This window comes from Delphinapterus leucas, unplaced genomic scaffold, assembly GCF_059928025.1.
Source record: "Delphinapterus leucas isolate spDelLeu-1000000601 "Yukka" unplaced genomic scaffold, BTC_Dleu_Yukka2 spDelLeu_asBTCV2_sq25, whole genome shotgun sequence".
Classification (NCBI taxonomy): Eukaryota; Metazoa; Chordata; class Mammalia; order Artiodactyla; family Monodontidae; genus Delphinapterus; species Delphinapterus leucas.
Window position 1 is genome coordinate 11,062,182 of NW_028322234.1, and position 19,893 is coordinate 11,082,074.

Consider the following 19,893-nt stretch of genomic DNA (forward strand, 5'->3'; position numbering starts at 1 on the left):
AATAGGGTTCTACTATATTTCCGTTTCATTTGTCTCAAGGTACTTTTTAAAATTTCTCTTTTGATTTCTTTAACCTATTGGTTTTTCAATATCATTTTTAATCTCCACATGTTGAATTTTCCAGTTATCTTCTCATAATGGATTTCTAGTTGTATGGCAGTGTGGTCAGGAAAGATGCTTTATATGACTTTCATCTTCTTAAATTTATTAAGACTTGTTTTGTGGCCTAACATATGCTCTCTCCTGGAGAATGTTCCATGTGCCCTTGAGAAGACTGTGTATTCTGTTGCTTTTGGATGGAATGACTGGCCTAATGTGTCACTGAAGTCCAGTGTTTCTTTATTGATTTTCTGTCTGAATGATGTATCCACTGATGAAATTGGGGTATTAAAGTCCGTTTCTGTTATTATTTTTTCTTATTTTTCTTGTTGTACGCAGGCCTCTCACTGTTGTGGCCTCTCCCATTGTGGAGCACAGGCTCCAGATGTGCAGGCTCAGCGGCCATGGCTCACGGGCCCAGCTGCTCCACAGCATGTGGGATCTTCCCAGACCAGGGCACAAACCCGTGTCCCCTGCATCGGCAGGCGGACTCTCAACCACTGCGCCACCAGGGAAGCCCCCTTTCTGTTATTGTATGGCTTTCTACTTCTCCCTTTAGATCTGTTAAATTTTGTTTTACATATTCAGATGTTCCTTTTTTGAGTGCATAAATGTTTACAAATGTTATATTCTCTTTTTGGATTTACTCCTTTATCATTATATAATGACCTTTTTTGTCTCTTATAACAGTCTTTATCTTAAATCTATTTTGACTGTTACAAGTATATCTGCCCGAGCTTTCTTCTGGTTTCCATTTGCATGGAATATTTTTTTTCCATCCTTTCAGTCTGTGTGTGCACTTGTACCTCAGGTGAGGTTTTTGTAGGCAGTATATAGGTGAGTCTTTTTTTTTTTAATCCATTCAGCCACTCTGTGTTTTGATGGGAGAATTTATTATTTGTTTTACATTTAAAGTAATTATTGATTGGTATGTCCTTATTGCTATTTTGTTCACTGTTTTCTGGCTGTTTTGTAATTCCTATTTTCCTGTCTCCTTTGCTTGCTTAGATTCCTGTCTTTTTTGGTATGCTTAGATTCCTTTACCTTTTTCTTTTGTGTATCTACCACAGGTATACCACAGAGATATTGCAGGTTCAGTCCACTGCAATAAAGCAGTTATCACAATGAAGCAATTATCACATGAATTTTGGTTTCCTAGTGTATATAAATCTATGTTTACCCTATATTATGGTCTATTAAGTGTATAACAGCATTATGTATAAAAAGTATATATACCTTACTTTTAAAATACTTTAGAGCTAAAAAATACCAACCATCATCTGAGCCTTCAGTGAGTCATTGTAGTAACATCAAAGATCATTGATCACAGATCACCATAACAAATAGTATAATAATTTGAAAGGAGAAAGGGGAATCAAGATGACAGGGTAGGAGGATGTGGAACTCTCCTACCCCTACAACACATCAAAAATACTTCTACAGTTCTCACAGAAAATTAACTGGAACCTGGCAGAAGAACTTTTTTTTTTTTTTGGCCCACACTGCACAGCTTGCAGGATCTTAGTTACACAACCAGGAATTGAACACACGCCCCTACAGTGGAAGTGCAGAGTCTTAACCACTGGACTACCAGGGAGGTCCCCAGAAGAACTTCTGTACAACCAAAGCCACAAGAAAGATCTCCACATAACTGGGTAGGACAGAAAAAAAGACATTAGGTTGGGATCTGTGCCCTTGGGAGGGATCTGAAAGGAAGAGAAGGTCCACACAGGCAGCCCCTCACCTTGGGGAGCAAGCAGGTGGAGCCACAATCTGTGCATCCCAGCCCTGGCGTCCTGTAGAGAGGAGACTAGTCCTCTTGGCTGCTCGGAGAACCACTGGGACAGTCAGAAGGGCTGGAGAAGCCAAGATGCTACTCGCAAGGAGTGTGCACATGCTGGCTTGTCAACCATCAGCGCAAAGAGAGCCTGGCAGCTGATGCCTCGCCACTTCCCAGTGTGAATTGGGCAAACACCCTGGCCCTCTACACTCCACGCCACAGCCTGGTGGGAGGTCTGGGCCAACTGGGCCCTGGGAAAAGACTCGGTCTGTACACAAAAACAGACCAAGGGTCTTGGGTGTGATCTTGGTGGGGCAGCTGGAAGCAACCATTGTCCTTGCACACACAGGGCAGCACCCCAGGAATCCTGGGCAGACAGGCTCTGGGAGAGGACTCAGTCTAGCTATGCAGAGACAGCCCGGAGAACCCGGGTGTGATCCAGGCAGGGCAGCAGCAGATGTTGTCATGCGTATAGGAATATACAGCAACTCATCTCTCATTGCCCATAACTGGCAATTCCCTATGCATAGGGCAAATGAGAACACCCACATCAAAGTGGGTAGAAGCTGAGGCACTATCTTACCATAACCAGCCCCCAACCCATGCATGGCACCCCAGCTTCAGGAAGGCACTCAAAACTCCAAGCTTCTCCTTAAGGAGCAAAGGGTTTAGACCCCACACTTGGCACCCCAGCTTTTAAGAGTCACACATGAAGACAAGCCCCCCCAAACATCTAGCCTTTCAGGTGTGGGGGGCACAACCACACAGCATGTGGGATCCTAGTTCCCTGATCAGGGATGGAACCCACGTCCCCTGCAGTGGAAGGGCAGAATCTTATAGCCACTGGACCACCAGGGAAGTCCCAAAACATCTAGCTTTGAAAACCAGTGGGGCTTGTGTCCATGAGACCAACAAGGCTATAGTGAACTGAGAACAGCTCTTAAAGGGTCCTCTTTTCTAATGTTCCACCTGTTTATATCATTTTCAGACATACCTTATTTTATTGCGATTCACTTTATTGCACTTTACAGATAATGCATTTTTTGCAAGTTGAAGGTTGGTTGTAACCCTGTGTGAAGCAAATCTATCGGCACCTTTTTTTCAACAGCATTTGCTCATTTTGTGTGTCTGTCACATTTTGGTAATTCTCACAGTATTTCAAATTTTTGTTACATTTGTTATGGTGGTCTGTGATCTGTAATCTTTGATGGTTAGCATTTTTTAGCAATAAAGTATTTTTAAATTAAGGTATGTACATTGTATTTTTATACATAATGCTAGTGCACACTTAATAGAGTACAGAATAGTAAATATAATATATAATATTATTATTATATATATTATAATATATAATAAATATAACTTTTACATGCACTGGCAAACCAAAAAATTCATGTGATTTGCTTTATTGTGGTAGTCTGGAACTGAACCCTCATTGTCTCCAAGGTATGCCTGTACCTCCTAATGAATTTCTTTTACTGTTTCTTGTAAAACCAGGTGTATTGATGTTAGAGTCCCTCAATTTTTCTCAGGAAGTATTTCTCTGTCACTGTTTTTCCTGAGATGCAGCAGTCCTAGAGATTTTTTTTATTACAAAGGCTTATCTGCTTTTTAATATTTTTTTATTGAAGTATAGTTGATTTACAGTGTGTGTTCATTTCAGGTATACAGCAAAGTTATTCAGTTATTATATATATATTCAGTTATTTTATATATATATATATATATATAATTATTTTCCAGATTCTTTTCACATACAGGTTATTACAAAATATTCTCCCTCACTTTTGAAGAATAATTTTGCTTGACACAGAGTTTTAGGATGGTGGTTTTTTACCTTCTGCACTTTAAATATTTCATTCCACTCTCTTCTTGGTTGCATAGTTGGGGTTTTTCGTTGTTGTTGTTTTGTTTGGTTTTGGTATGTTAATGTTTACAGCAGCTTTATTCATAATTACCAAAACCTGGAAACAACTCAAATGTCATTTGGTGAATGAATAAATTATAGTACATCTGTACAATGCAATCCTACTCAGCAATAAAAAGTAATGAACTGTTAATATGTGCAATAACATGGATAAATCTTATATATATGTATATATATGTATATATATGTATGTTATATGTGTATATGTATATGTGTATATATATATATATATATGTATATTGCTAAGTGAAAGAACCCAGATTCCAAAGGATAAATACGATGTGATTCCAGTTATATGATATTTCTTGCTTGCATAGTTTTTGAAAAGAGGTCTGATTTAATTCTTATCCTTGTTTAAGTAAAACTAAGGTTTGTTTTTCCCTCTGGCTTCTTTCAGAATGTTCCCTTTGTCTTTGATTTTTCTCCAGTTGAAAATGATGTGCTTGGCAGTGCAGTTTTTGGTGTTCTTTTTTTTTCATGTTTTGTGTTTTTCTTAGCTTCCTGGATCTGCAGTTTGCTGTCTATCACTAATGTTAGGAAAATCTCAGTGATGATTGCTTCACTTATTTTTTTTGTTCCTTTCTGCTTTTCTATCAGGCATTCTCATTTTGTGTATTTTACACCTGCTGTCATTGTCCCAAAGTTCTTAGATGTTGTATTCTTTTTTGTCTTTGCATTAAGCCCTGGTGAAACAGTCTCTTTTGAGGATAGGCCTTGTTAAGAATAGTTATTTCAAAATAGCTTCTTTCTTTCTTTCCAATTTTGGAAACAGTGGTTTGCTCTGTGTCTTCAGTTCTTTGCTTTTCTTCTTGTGAGGTTAGGAAGGATGGTTTCTAAGTTCTTTATACAAAGAACAAGAAAAGAGAAGTCTCTGACTCAAGTTTTTTGACTGCTGACAGCTTTGAAGCCTCATCCCTCCTTTCTCCTCTTGTGACCCACATGTATCCATGATGATAGGAAAGCCTTAGTTTCCTTCCTGTGGCAGTGACAAGAGATTCAATTCCTGCCTGCTCCTGCCCTTGTATGTGAACTCTCTCTTCAGTCCACCCACAACCTCAACTAAAAAATAAGTCCATGTACTTTTCCTTGCACTCTCAAGCCATTTCATGCCTTCTTGAGAGGCCTGCCTTACTCCCTAGAGACCTCAATTATGGAAGTAATAAACCCTTTGTACACTATTGGCAGTGTGTGGTGTCATCAACTTACATATTCCTGTACTCGGGGCTGGGCTGTTATGCTTCTGTGCACCATATGGGAGTTGAGAAGTGAGAGATGTTGGGAGGATTGCCTCTGGAGTGGCTGGCCAGGAAACTTCCACCTGAAATTAGAGAATGGAGGTTTTACATTGTTTGGAGGAAAGCGCTGTGAATTCTTTATGTATTATATAATCATGGGTAGATTCACCATCAGACCTTTGTGGAGTGTTGTGAATTCCTGTGCAATATGCAGCTCTTAACCCATTCCTCAAGGTTATTTAGCAAGGGCTTTGACCAAAACGAAATGTTTTAGCACTTTATCATTTCATCATGTGTGCCTGTGTGTGCTAAAAACTAGTGAGAAGCATCCCTGAGGCTCATTGTGTATAGGGTTTTGTGGAGGTCTAAGTAGCTGTGTCTTTTTAGCGTGTCATATCATGCAAAGTTGTCTGAGCCTTAACTTCTGAATAACTTCCTAGCTCCATGAATGGGACAGAGAGAGAATGGAGAAACTGAGTCTGCAATAAATTTTACACAAGCTAAAAGTACTACTTCTTTACAAGAATACTTTAATCTAGCCAGTTGCACCTGGCTATTTCTTATCACCTGGAGTAATTCTCAGGCCAGTATGGCAAACTGATCCTTGTCACAAGTTGGATTTCCACAGGCCTCCTGGACTCTCATGTTTGGTGATGAGAATAGAAGAAAAAGCTTCCAGTTCTTCACTGTGTTTTATTCATTGAAAGCTCCTGCAGATTTGACCTCATACATCATGGAGTGTACTGAGTTAAATGGTGTGTAATAACAAAGGAGATGAGTTTTTCTCACAAGAGATTGATGTGTTTAAAATGATTCATTTGTGTAGCATTTCTCTCATTTCTCCAGGGTGCTCTAGACCCTGACATCAGAGAGCAATAACATTTAAAGTAATCACAGTGAAAATGAATAAATAAATTGCATGTGTTCATTATGCTGTTAAATTCATGAAGAAGTAAGTAAGGACATAGAGTCAGTTTCTGATGACCAAGACATAAAATTTGAAGGTGACAGAATCATATGTAATCTTCCTGTAAATTGAGTATAAATCCCCAGTTCTGTCAGACTCACACATCTTACTGGAAACATATTTGGTCTGTTTTAGGACCCAGTGACCTTTGAGGATGTGGCTGTGAACTTCACCCAGGAGGAGTGGGCTTTACTGAATCCTCTGCAGAAGAAACTTTATAGAGATGTGATGCAGCAAATCTTGAGGAACCTGGCCTCAATAGGTAACCATGACAACATTCCTTCACTTCAGTTAGAGAACAAGTATTTCTTGCCCATCAACACTGTTCCAAGATGTGGAATATGGAAAAGTAATACAGTAGTCCCCCCTTATCTGCAGGGGATACATTCCAAGACCACCAGTGGATGCCTGAAACTGCAGATAGTACTGAATCCTATACATACATACCTATGATAATAAGTTTAATTTAGAAATTTGGTGCACAGTAAGATATTGATAACAATAACTAAGAATAGAACATGTAAAATAGACATGAACTTAACATGCATAAGTGTTAAGTGTCCATAACTTGCAGTTTGAGATGAGACAGCAAAACTAAGATCAATTTCTTTTTCCTTCTTTACAATTTCATGTCATTTTTCCTATAGATCTTAGCAACATCAATGTATGATTATTTTCTTCCCTTAAATCAAGAACTTTCATCTTTTCACTGAAAGGAAGCACTTTATAACTTTTCTTTGGCATATCCTAATTACCAACATCGCTATTCTTGCACTTTGGGGCCATCGTTAATTAAAATAAGGACTTCTTGAACAAGCACTGCAATACCACCACAGTGATCTGAAAACTGAGATGGTTACTAAGTTACTGATGGGCAGGTAGCATATACAGCATGGATACACTGAACAAAGGGATGATTCACATCCTGGACAGGACAGACCTGGACATTGCAAGATTTCATCATATTACTTGGAAGGGTGCACAGTGTAAATTAATATTTTCAGACTGCAATTGACCATAGGTAACTGACACCACCGAAAGCGAAACTGTGGGTAAGGGGGAACTGCTGTACATTGGTAAATAAATCTAAGGTAAATAAATCTAAGCATGGTCACAGCTCATTGTGGACCTAAAATCTAATATATTTCTATAATTTCTAATAACTTGCATTATTTTTCTGGGTCTGCATTTTAGGGGGAAAAAAAGGACAATCATAACACTGAAGATTGGTACAAAATCCAAGGGAGAAAACTAAGGTGAGTCACACACACAGTAGATATCAGTGTGCCACGTGAGAATCCTGGTATGTCATAAACTTTTTAAAATAAAACAACCCCAGCTTCAAAGTTATCCATAAATTTTTTTCACCAAAAACATTTACTTAAACGTGACATAGATGTCCAGTGTTTTTGGAAACAATATTAAGAAACCCAATATATTAATATTACTGTTTTCATAATAGGTATGTCAAGTCCTCTTACAGAGCTTTCAGTATAAATCACCCTCAAAAAATTCAGAAAGGGCAAGAAAGCTTCACTTTTGCTATAAAATATAAAAATGTAATTCTAATACCCTACTAATAAATGTGACATTGTTAAAGAAATCATCGATAATTTCTCATTTTTTACAGAAGTCATATGGTAGAAAAACTCTGTGAAAGCAAAGAAGGTAGTCAAGATGGAGAAATTGTCAGCCAGATTCCAAATCTTAATCTGAACCAGAAAACTGTTTCTGGAGTAAAACCATGTGACTGTAACGTGTGTGGGAAAGTCTTCATACGTCATTCATTCCTTAATAGGCACATCTGATCTCACAGTGGACACAAACCATATGAGTATCGTGAATATGAGGAGAAGCCATATAAATGCAAGGGATGTGGGAAAGCCTTCAGTTACCACAAATCTGTTCACAGACATGAAAAGACTCACACTGGAGAGAAACCCTATGAATGTAAGGAATGTGGTAAAGCCTTCATTTCTCTTTCAAGCATTCGTACACACATGATAACACATACTGGAGATGAACCTTATAAATGTAAGGAATCTGGGAAAGCCTCCATTTGTCCCAGTTCGTTTCGATCACATGAAAGGACTCACACTGGAGAGAAGTAATATGAATGTATACAGTGTGGTAAAACTTTCAGTTGGCCCAGTTCATTTCGAATACACGAAAGAACTCACACTGGAGAGAAACCCTATGAATGTACAGAATGTGGGAAAACCTTCATTTATCACACAACCTTTCAAGGACATGTGAGAAAGCACACTGGAGAGAAACCCTATAAATGTAAAGAAAGAATGTGGGAAAGCCTTCATTTCTCCGTCAAGTGTTCAAACACACATGGTAACACACACTGGAGATGGACCTTGTAAGGAATGGGGAAAGGCATTCAGTTTTCCCAGTTCATTTAGAATACTTCAAAGAACTCACACAGGAGAGAAACCCTATGAATGTAAACAATGTGGCAGAGCCTTCAGTTGTTATGCATCCTTTCGAACACATGAAAAAACTCACACTGGAGAGAAACCTTATGACTGTACAGAATGTGGGAAAGCCTTTATTTATTGCACTACCTTTCAAGGACACATGAAAATACACACTGGCGAGAAACACTACAAATGTAGAGAAGGTGGGAAAGCCTTCAGTCGACCCAGTTCCTTTCGAAGGCATGAAAGATCTCATACTTAATGGAAACTTCTTGAATGTAAGCAATGTGGGGAAAACATCAGTTGGCCTTCATTCTTACATGGGAAAACTCCCACTGGAAAGAAACCCTATATGTGTAAGAAATCTGAGAAAGCCTGATACAAATTAATCCATGTATAATGTTCCAGAAAAAAATAACATGAAAGAATAATTTTTAGAGTTACATCGTCTTTATCAGTGCCTCATTCTTAAAGGGGATCTCTCGACTGGATATTTACTACTTACGTTCAAAAATGAACACTGAAGTGAGATAATTCGGTAAGTACTCTGTAAGCAGTACTACAGAATGATTAACAGGTATTGTTTTGCCCTTAAATCAATTAACATTTTTCTCTTTTCATTTTGGAGCCTGTTTGATCCATGGTTGAATTGACATGCAGGTTGGTTTAATTTTTATGTTTTGATCATTTTGTATGGGGCTATTGATAAATGACATTTTGGTATTTGTTGGGATTTTCCTACTGGCCTCCTGTAGTGCCAGGTATTGGATATTCCTTACCCATTATATAGTCCATCCTTCTTATGAGAAAATCTACTCTTGTTTTGGCCAGAAGAGCTTTATTTCATTTTCCTTGCTAGTAAAAGATGGCATAAATTTGTAAATATCATAGTGTATATAGTCTCATGTGAATTATTTCTGTGTTTTGCTCTTTGCTCTTTGTCATTCCTTCTGGCTAGGATTTGAATAATAAAGAGTTTGCATTAACACATTATTGACCAGGGGATTTTTGCAGAAACTAACACCTGTGGCCGGCAATTTGTTATGTAAATGAATATTGAAACACCCACATTTGAGTAAATATCAACAACTTTTTTTGCACTTAATGTATTTATTTGAAACTTTGTACATGTCTTACTAAAGCATTCTAATATTTCTTTAGAGTGTGATAGGCAGTATAGCAAGCACCTCTGTGCAGGGGAACAGAACATCTATTACAAACATACCGTGTTTCACTGTGCTTTCCCCTGGAAGAGCAGACTTTCTGGTGGCAATTTTTTTTTTTGGTCCTGTGGGTATTATTTCCTCTAGAATATGTTCGTTTATTTTACCTAGTCAACAAAGTGGATCTTTACAGGGGACTCTCTTAAAAAGTCACAAGAAGGACCAGGTGCGGGTCTACCACTGCATTCACCAGAATGGTCAGTTACCCATTCTCTAGCTACTGCTAACAAAAATTGCTTGTAAGTCATTTCATTAAATTTTAAATGCATTGAATAAACCACAGTTACTCAAATGGAAACCCACTTTCTTATACCATTTTCAAGTTTTCCAGAGGATATTGAAGTTTGCCAGATACTGATCAGATTGATCCACTCCTTTCATATATTTATTATACTCTAATATACAAGTGGGCTTAGTTATCTGATGGCCAGTCCTCCTGTCTTCCTTTCCTGTAGATGCTATGGAAGCATCATGAATAGTTGTCACCCTGCGGACTAGCCTCTTGTCTTTCCATATAGGAAGAATCACTTCTCCCTTCCATAAGGATGTTATTTCTCCCCTCTATAGATTTTTAGATTTCTCCTTTAATTGGTTTGGTAGACCATGATTCTCTTATAGTCCCACAAACTCTGGTTTTATATTTCAACAGTATTTCAGATGTGGACACACTGTTGTAATAATTGTCTTGGTAAATATGGTGCCATGAACCAAGATAAGGTTGTAGGACTGATAATATTGTTTCTTGCAGTTTCTTTACTTCACCTGTGTAAATCTCAAGGTTGCATATATACCCAGTTTCACTTTCGCTAACAATCCTGACCAAAATTGCATATTTTGTAAGTTTTCCAGGATTTGAATCTGAGTTGTCCTCTCCACTTTATCATTCTCTCGTCAAGTGATAGCTCTTGTTTGGGTATACAGATTGATTGAAATTTTGATAGAAAATAATCCAAAAGAGGTTTAACTTTTGAAATTCTGCAGGAAGTGGAGTTTTCCGAGTTATCATTAAAGTGAAGAAATGTCTATTTGTTCAAACCTTTTTCTCGTCATAATCTTTCGAAAGATAAATAGGTGTTTCAATTAAGGGATCAGTCGACCAATATTCTTTCCAGTGTGACTTTATTTGTCCCATCGAAAGTATTAACCCAAGAAACTTCTTTGTATCACTGTTGGTTACATCAGTCCATTTTAAAGCCTTACCATACTTTTTATATGATTTTTCATTCTGTTGGTGATACAAGTTTGTTTGAGAAGGAACCAACTCAAGAAAGTTGCTACCAAATATTTTTATTTCACTAACACTTTGTGGGTTATTTGCACCTGGCACACTGTAAAGTCTTCTGATTTTCATGAAATGTTGTCTTCAATCCACTCTTCTGTAGAAGCAAAGGAGCATTCTCCAGCACTGTGAGTTTCATTTTCATTTCCTGTATCAGAATCAATCACTAAGGTTTTTTGTCTTTTTGTTGGTCTAATATTCACATCGTCTGAATCAGAACTATATTCTGAGACACTAGTATATACGTCACATGGACAATCAGAGAAAGTATCTGCATAAAATTCACCAAAAAATTCTTCACTCAAAATTTCACGATGCATCATTTTTGAAAATTGTATGGCCATACACTTGCGTTTATAATAGATAACAAGGTTGGAACAAAAACCTAATGGAGCAAAGTGTGAATGATAATGACAATCACAAGTTGTATAATGAACCTTGATCAACTTTAAGCTCTAACAACTTTGCACAGTGATGTTAATTGTATCACTCTCTAAAAACGTATTGGTACATCTCTGGTCAATAACATTCAGGTAACAAAAGATATATTAATACACCTCTTGTCAATAATGTGCTAAGAGGGACTTCCCTGGTGATCCAGTGGCCAAGACTCCGCACTCCCAATGCCAGGGGGCCGGGTTCGATCCCTGGTCAGGGAACTAGATTCCACATGCTGCAACTAAGAGTTCACATGCTACAACTAAAAATAAAAATTCCACATGCTGCAACTAAGACCCAATGCAGCCAAATAAATAAATAACTACTAAAAAAAAATAGTTGTTAAGACAGACCTGTCACTGAACAATAAAATGTAGAATTGGAGTTGGCTTTCCTACCTTGTTTTATCACCTGGGTAATGTGACATTTTCTATAATCCATTTCTCTTATGGTTCCATGTGAGAATTCACATGTAGCCTCACTTGCATGAGATTTGAAATTCAGAAGTACAGGAGGCATTAGTCAGATTTCAGCAGCGTGCAGGGAGACAGACGTGCAGGAACTTTGAGGACACTTGTTCTAGCCTGTTTTCCTGATTCCTTACCCTGCCAATCCAGAGTATCCTGGAAACCATAATCAGCTGGTTGACTTCCATTTTCTCAGACGTGTAGGTTTCCACACATCTTCACAAGTTCCACATCAAAGATCCATCATATTTTGGATTTGGACTTTCCTGCAAGTTTCCATGAGTCCACCAGGCAACTAATTCTAACTTTCATGGTTCAGAGTATTCTCTGATGCTTGGACGTCCATATTCTCTAGATCATATTCATATAAGGTCTAATTTGTGTAGTAAACACCTAATTCTCGTAATACTGATAGTGACCACATGTTCCTGATTCCACTATGACAGCTATGGTTGCACAGTCCAAAAGAACCATATTGGAGTTTCTTCCTCTGCTGCACTGTTCAGTGACTGCCCTGGCCCAGCCCCTCCAAGTGAGAATTGGCACCTTCCTTATATCAGGCAGATTGTGGGTGCTTCCTGTTGCTCACAGCTCTACACAATTCCTCAGTACATTTTCAATTATGTTTGATTGTGATTACAAACAATACATTTTTGTTGAACAAAATCTTGTTTCTTAGAAATATTTTCATTAACTGTTTTCATACAATTTGCACACTAATAAATGTGTTTTTCATTTCCTGAACACGTATATTTAAATATTCTGTTGTGACTATGAATTTTCAGGTGAACTGTGTAATTTGGTCAAGTTAATTGCTACACATTCTCATTCAATAATCCCTTGTGTATACATGTTCCGGTATTTCTTTCCTCGGGTAAATTTTATTTTTATTTCTACATAGTTATGATTTTTGTCTTGAAACGAATTTCTTATTTGTTTTGTCAGCGTCATGTGGCCAGAACCCACTGGGATCACACCAGCAGTCAACAAGAGTGGTGTCATAAATTGTAGTACTCGGACTGACCACAAACCCTAAATGACTGGATTTATCAGTAAGGGTACTCAAAAGGATTTACAATTTGGCTTTTGGTAGGTGATTTGATTACTCTTCAGGGAAGCAAGATGTTTCTGGATGTACTGGATGCTGCAAGAAGGTGAACTTAATTCTATCATAGGTAATCATAATCAATGTTTTCTAGAAGACAAAAACAGTGTAGTGAAGCTAAACCTAATTCACAGGAAGCTCCACAGTCAGTCATATTATTGAGAAGAGCAGAATCTTGGTAATTTTTATGATTTGGAATTGTCTCATCGTTTTTAGTGACATGGTTACAAAATACCCTTATTTTTGTCTTGATCCATTTGTGATCACTGAACAGCTTTGTCTGATGATGCAAGTGTTTGACATTTTTCTCTTCAACATGACAAAAGAACACAAGGCCAGCATCCAGTCCCCTGGTGTTACTTTTTACCTTTCCTACCCATTATCTAAACACTCTTATACTTCCTGTGGTATACTGGATGGATAGTGTTTACCATAAAGTACCTCAGTGAAAATACATAAATTCACTTCTTAGTAAAGTATACGATACTTTTTAATATCTCCTTTATAACTCAGCTGATACCTATATGTTCAGGTAAATTGTGAGAGAACACAAACCTAGCAAGAGAGAAAGACAGGATCACTGTTCTAGTTAAGCTTCTTGCTCAGAGACTATACTCTTGATGCAATTTCAACATGCCTGGCACTAGATTCAACACATATCCAGTTTAGCACAAATAAGGCACTCTAGGATTTGGATATAGAGGCATGAAACAAGTTCTTACAGTCCTGGTGCTCATATTTTTGTGGGAAAAGGGAGATAGTTAATAAATGATGAAGCTTTGGTTTATAAGATGGAAATGAGAGCTTTGAAGGAAAGTAAATAATGACATGTCAGATAATAGAGAGGCTGGGAGTGTGTGTATATCTTTCTTATGAGGGTAGGAGCCTCGAGTGAGGATGTCATTATTGATCACTTGCATTTCTATTAACTTACAGGAACTTCTTGGGTGTGGAAGTAAATAGAGGGCAGCAGTGTAGAAAGTCCTGCTTTCTTTGATTAACAGTAAAGATTCGCCATAAAGGTAAAGATATAATATGGTTCATCTTCATTTTTGCAGTTTCCTGTATACAACATGTGATCATGAGTTTGGACATAGGTTTCTGGGACTTGAGACTTTCCTTTGATCTGGCCACAGATATTTGTGGCATCCATCGTTTAAGAAACTATTCACTTTAACTATTTCAAGTTTTATATTTGGCATTTTCATTTGGCTTGTATACTGACTGAAACAGTATATACTATATTAAACCCTGGAGTTCCCCCCAGTCTGAGAAAAGGTTATGTTCATCTGCACTGTTCTAGCCTAGCCTGAGTTTATACTGTGAGTAGAGTGATATTTATGTAAGTCTACTGTGACTTCCTGGTGGAAACAACAAAAAGAGCTATGGATGTTTAGAAGGCAATCATCCAAGGAATAATTGAGGTGAGCTACAGAGAGAGGGTATCATTTTGAGTAATATCCTAATTTAATGTGAAAGGAGATAGTGGAAAATTTTAATGCCTTTCTGTAAGAGAATTGGTTGAAAGCTTTTTTTTTTCAGTGACCCACAAAGCCTCATATCCCATCTTACTGTTCACAGGTATCATTTCTATATGCTTAGACTTAAAGCACATATTCTAGAGTAGGAGGATACAAAAGTAACAGCTCTGAGTTTTATTAAAGAGCAAAGGAAAGCCAAATTCTGTCCATTTTTAGTGCTAACTTACATTTTCTTAGCACTGTAAAGATTGTCATTTCATAATTATTAGTCTCCCTTTTGACGTCCCTGCAAGTCATTCCTTCCATCATTCCTAACGTCTTAACGAGAAGGTTAACCATGGTAGAAGAGGTTATTACCCAAACGTACAGAGCTCACAGTAATGGAATCTCAGTTTTGAAAGCCTAATGTATGCCACCAACTTATCACTTGTCAAAATTTTAAACTCAGAAGAACACTGCAAGGGACTTCCCTGGTGGTCCAGTGGCTAAGACTCTGTGCTCCTAATGCAAGGGGCCCAGGTTCAATCCCTGGTCAGGGAACTAGAACCCACGTGCCACAACTAAAGATCCTGCATGCTACAACTGAAGAGCCCGTATGCTGCAGCTAAGACCTGACACAGCCAAATAAATAATTTTTAAAAAAAAGAAGAATAACACTGCAAGAAATTACTCACTTTGAAAGAAAATATGGCATCAAATTTCACAGATGACTCAAGTGGCAATATGTTCTATTTATGTTACATTCTGGAAAGGCATACCTAGGGACCTAAACCATCAGTCAGTGGTGAAGGGGTCTGGTAGAAAGGGCATCATAAAAATGTTCTTTTGGGGTGATGGAGTATAACCCATCTTTTGGTGGTAACATTACTGTACATTTGTGAAAACTCACAACTACACTTAAAACATGGTATATATAGGTATTTAAAATAATTAACAAAAAGCAATGCTTTCACATGCTAGGAAAATGTTAATCTTTGCTTGAATCTTGATTTTTACATGTGCAACAGTTATTTCCACCACCTTTTGGTACTACTTACAAAGAATTGAAGGACCAGGAAGAAGGACTCAGTCCTCAACAGGCCTCTCTTGAAATCTCAGTTTAGAAAACACCCTCTAGGGCTGCACTGGCCCTCATCTCATAACAGGAGTGGAGTGAGAGGGCTCCCAGATCTTTTGAAGGTGTATCCCACAGTCTCCCCAAGTGGAATCTGCCTGGGAACATCCTAATTCATGATCATCAGCATCATATCTTTTCCAGGCTCATCTTTAGGCCATTTCCAGCTCTACATATTCCAGCTCAAGCCTACACTGTGCCCCCTACTGGCAAACATCTTTAGAAATCCACACCTGCCCCACTCTGGAAAATTTCTCTGTGGCAACACCAGGGGGTTGTGAGCTGAGATGGTGGAAGAAACAGTGGTCAAACCCATGTCATGGGTACATACCTCTCAGCTGCAACAATCCCAGGTGTCCCATAATTATCATCTCTACTTGCTTACTTACAAAATACTTAAACATCAGCAGATTTTGAACAGGAAAACAAAAGGATCTAGACTCTGACCAAATAACAGGCACTACATCAGCGTTGCCCTCCCCACACTCCTACCCACAAAGGCCCTAGCAGCCACCCCTCATGCCTCTCAAGTCTCTAAACCACCCATGATGGCCATAAACCAGGACATTCTGGTGTAAGAAACTATTCTCAGCCTAGTGCTAAACACAGAGCAGCCACTGTTGGTAATGGACACAGTCTGGAAATGGAGGATCTCAGAGGCCCTGAGCTGATGATTCAGTGTAGCCAGCTTTCCATTTTGTCTTGGGTCGTGAAGCCAGGATCCCTCAGGCTTTTTTCACCACAGAGGCTTCCTCATTGAAAGGATAATGGTACCTACAGGATAAAGCCAAAATTGGGACCTCTGGCACATCTCAACTACAGGAGGAAGTGTGTTCCCTTCTGAGTAATGCAGTTGTTCTGGAGGAGGTCACCCCTTTTCTAGACTCATTGGCCATTTGGAGAGTCGCTTAGGATCACATGAAGGACCGTGAGAGTTCATATACTTTATAGACCATGTGCTACCACCACACCTGATGGAGTCCACTGGAGAGAATGGCAGGTTCTGCCCCCGATCAAAGAAGATATCCCTGATAAAAACGGCACCCAAGCATCCGCTCAAATTCCAGCAAGCACACTAGCACTACAGGATGCCCTGGCCAACAGTCAAACTCACCTGCACATTTTCACAGATCCTCTGACCGTTGCCAATGATCTTGCTATCCAGTCCCACCAATAGTGACAAGAACTCCTTATCACCACTCTGGGATAAAGAACTCTGGGAATGTCTTGCTTCACAGTTACCCAATCAAGGTCACTCCTAACTCTGCACATAAGAAACCTCTCAAACCTGATGGTATTAATCTTGTCTCTGTGGGCCCATGATGTGTGAAACCGTTGAGAGACCTCTACCCTAAAGCTCTAGGCTAAAGCTCTACCCTAAAGCCCTAAAGCTCTAGAATGCAAGGGACTTCCCTCCTCTGCCATGGCTAACTTACTGTCAAGTTTACCTGATAAGGAAAACAATGCCCCTAGTAGTATAATCAATGGACATAATTTCCAGGCTGAGGAAGGGGTCCCTACAGCTGATGGAAAATAGACTTAATAGGACCCTTCATCCCCTCAGCAGGACTACTTGCTATGCTCTGACCACGGTATATACTTATATAGACATACTCCTCACTTATCCTATTAGACACGCCACTGATGAAGCCAAAACGGAAGGACTCACCAAGACACTGATGTGATCAACTCATTTCTGAAAAACAAACAAAACCCTCAAGATGCTGGGCTCTAGAAAAAGGCATTCCGTGGCACTTTTACTTCTTATGACCCCAGGATACAGCCCTCATAGAAGCTAGAATGGCTTCCTTAGATAAACCATGTTAACTTCTAAATGAGTCTTCCTGCTGTTTGAGGCATTAGTTAGACCATCCCGCCCACCCCCCACCTCAGTACATGGGCCCATTACTTTGTTCTGATCCTCAGGCTTAGTGACACCTTATAGAGGCCTTTCTGCACGAGACATTTCTGTCAAATGGTCATTCTCAACAATCCTTTTGTTTACTGTAAGAGTTTCCAGCAGCAAACACTCATATCCCACCACTGGGCCTTCCTCCTAACACCACCTATACTCTGTACCCTGGATGTCAGTATTTTATTTGGGGCATCCTCCTTCATAACACGCTGTGGCCCTTCCCAACACAAATGTGCTGTTTTCCTACCGATTGCACTCACTGTCCTGATAGTGACTGGCATTGCCCAGGGTACACATGATGCCATTCAACAAACTCACATCACTGATCCCAGTCAAGAAATGTCTGAAACACCCTAAACACATGCAGCAGGCAACTAACCTTTTAGAGACTTTCTATGAAGGGGAACTCCCTGGCAGCCATGGTGGCTGACGACTAGTTGGCTTTAGACTATTGGCCACCCAGGGAAGGTTCTGTTCCCTTAAAGGATTGCTTGCTGCCTGTGGGTAAACAACATGGCAAGGGGCCACCCATAACTCAACACATGAGAAAACAAATGAAAATAACAAATAACATTACTAAGGTAACTGAATTGAGTTCTGGAACCCCACTGACATATTTTCCTGGATTTCTCCAACACCTTAGGATGACTGGAATTGGAATGCTTTTTTCAAGACTTCCTCATCTTAATTATAACATGTTGCTTGTGCTTTTCACATGGCTATTCAAATTCTTGTGAGATGTGGCATAATTCAGTCCACAATCATCAGGAGTGAACTTTTAATAAAGACACTGATTCCACTTTTGATGTGTGACTGTTAATTGGTTTTAGATACCCACTCGCCCTGCCTGGTCTACAATAGGCAATCAAGTTACAAAGGTAGACACATGCCTCTTTTCTCTTTGTGCCAGTGGATAGGAGGGTCAAACCTTGAATACCCAAACTCAACTCCTTGATACATTAGAGGCCCAACCCACTCTCCTCTTTGCTGCAGCCACCTGCACCCACTTACACTTGCCCTACTCTCCTAAAAATTGCCTTTGCGGAATAAACCAGGAGCAGAAGCCACTCAAGCCAGTAAACTGTAGGAACACATGAATTGCTGGAGACACAGTGTAAACTAGCTCGAGAATTAAAAGGTCTGCAGAACCCAGTCTTAGAGGGCCACCCACAATTCATGAATTCTTCCTGCAGGAGCCAAACCATGTTCTTACCATAAATATATTTTTTAAAAATTGCCTCATGCTTCATGCAGCAAACAGGGAAATATTTTGATATATACACAGTGCATTCTGTTCTTTGTATCTTAGGCTATTTCTCAAAGGAAACTAGCTTGCCAACGCTTTATCTGATTAGAGAAAGAGCAATTATGCAACTCCAGCCCTTTTCAGATTTCCTCTCTGATTAAAAAAAAAAAAGGAAAAAAAGAAGGGCTGAGAACTTTCTCTGATTTTCATAGTCCAGTCCATAGAAACAGTCCTATGCACAGTCTCCTCCACCAAAACACTGCAGGCTCAATCATAACATAATAGAACATATTCCATCTCAAAGACCTTACCACCATATATCATTAGGGTCCCAGTACAGTAACAGTGGATTAAAACAGAGAGCTGCAAGACATAGACTCTACTCAAGAATGAGCTTCTGGGACTACTCAAACACGAGGAAGAAAAATTCAAGGGCACTAGAGGATATTGAAGCTCCTGATACTTACAGCTATGTCAAGCATTAAACATACTCTAACCTCCTGTTCAAGAACACATAAAACCTCACACTAAAGACCTATTTACCTCAAATTACCTGATACATCTGGTTTTCAACCAAAAATTAGAAGGCATACTAAAAGGTAAGAGAAAACACATTGTGAAGAGAGAAAGCAATCGTCAAAACAATACTCAGGTACAGGAGAGATTTTTGAATGACCAAGCTATCAATTTAAAATAACTATTAATTTCACACAAAGCTGATTTCAGAACAAGGAAAATTATCAGGGAGAAAGAGGGGCATTACATACAGATAAAAAGTGCCAATTCTCCAGGAAGACACAATAAGCCTTTATGATACATGTGCTGAAACAGACTGACAGAATAAGTGATGCAAAAATGTAAAAAACTGGAATATGAGGAAGACAAATCTACAATTCTAACTGAACATTTCAATGTCATTGTCAGTAACTGACAAATCCTGCAGGCAGAAAGTCAGTAAACATATTTTTGAAGAGAACAGTACCATCTATCAACTGGTTTTATTTGATATTTATAGAATACATCATCCAACAACAGCAGACTAGCCATTCTTCTCAACATAACATGGAACATTTACCAGATAGACCACATTCTGGGCCATAAAACACGCCTGAAAAGTAAAGAATAGAAGTCCTAAAAATAGGGAGAGATGGAGGGAGAGGGAGAGACAGAGGGAGAGGGAGAGACAGGGAG

General features: G+C 38.9%; 1 non-coding gene and 1 pseudogene across 2 annotated transcripts; both read left to right on the plus strand.

The window, feature by feature from the left end:
- The first annotated feature begins 2,284 nt into the window (after positions 1-2,284).
- Positions 2,285-16,344, plus strand: LOC115803096 (uncharacterized; annotated as a pseudogene). The gene is made up of 4 exons (XR_016391599.1): positions 2,285-2,434; positions 6,144-6,431; positions 7,203-7,264; positions 7,639-16,344. The product of XR_016391599.1 is annotated as an uncharacterized LOC115803096 (transcript).
- Positions 14,895-14,967, plus strand: TRNAR-CCU (transfer RNA arginine (anticodon CCU)). The gene has a single exon. It is a non-coding gene; the product is annotated as a tRNA-Arg (tRNA).
- Positions 16,345-19,893: the final 3,549 nt, after the last annotated feature.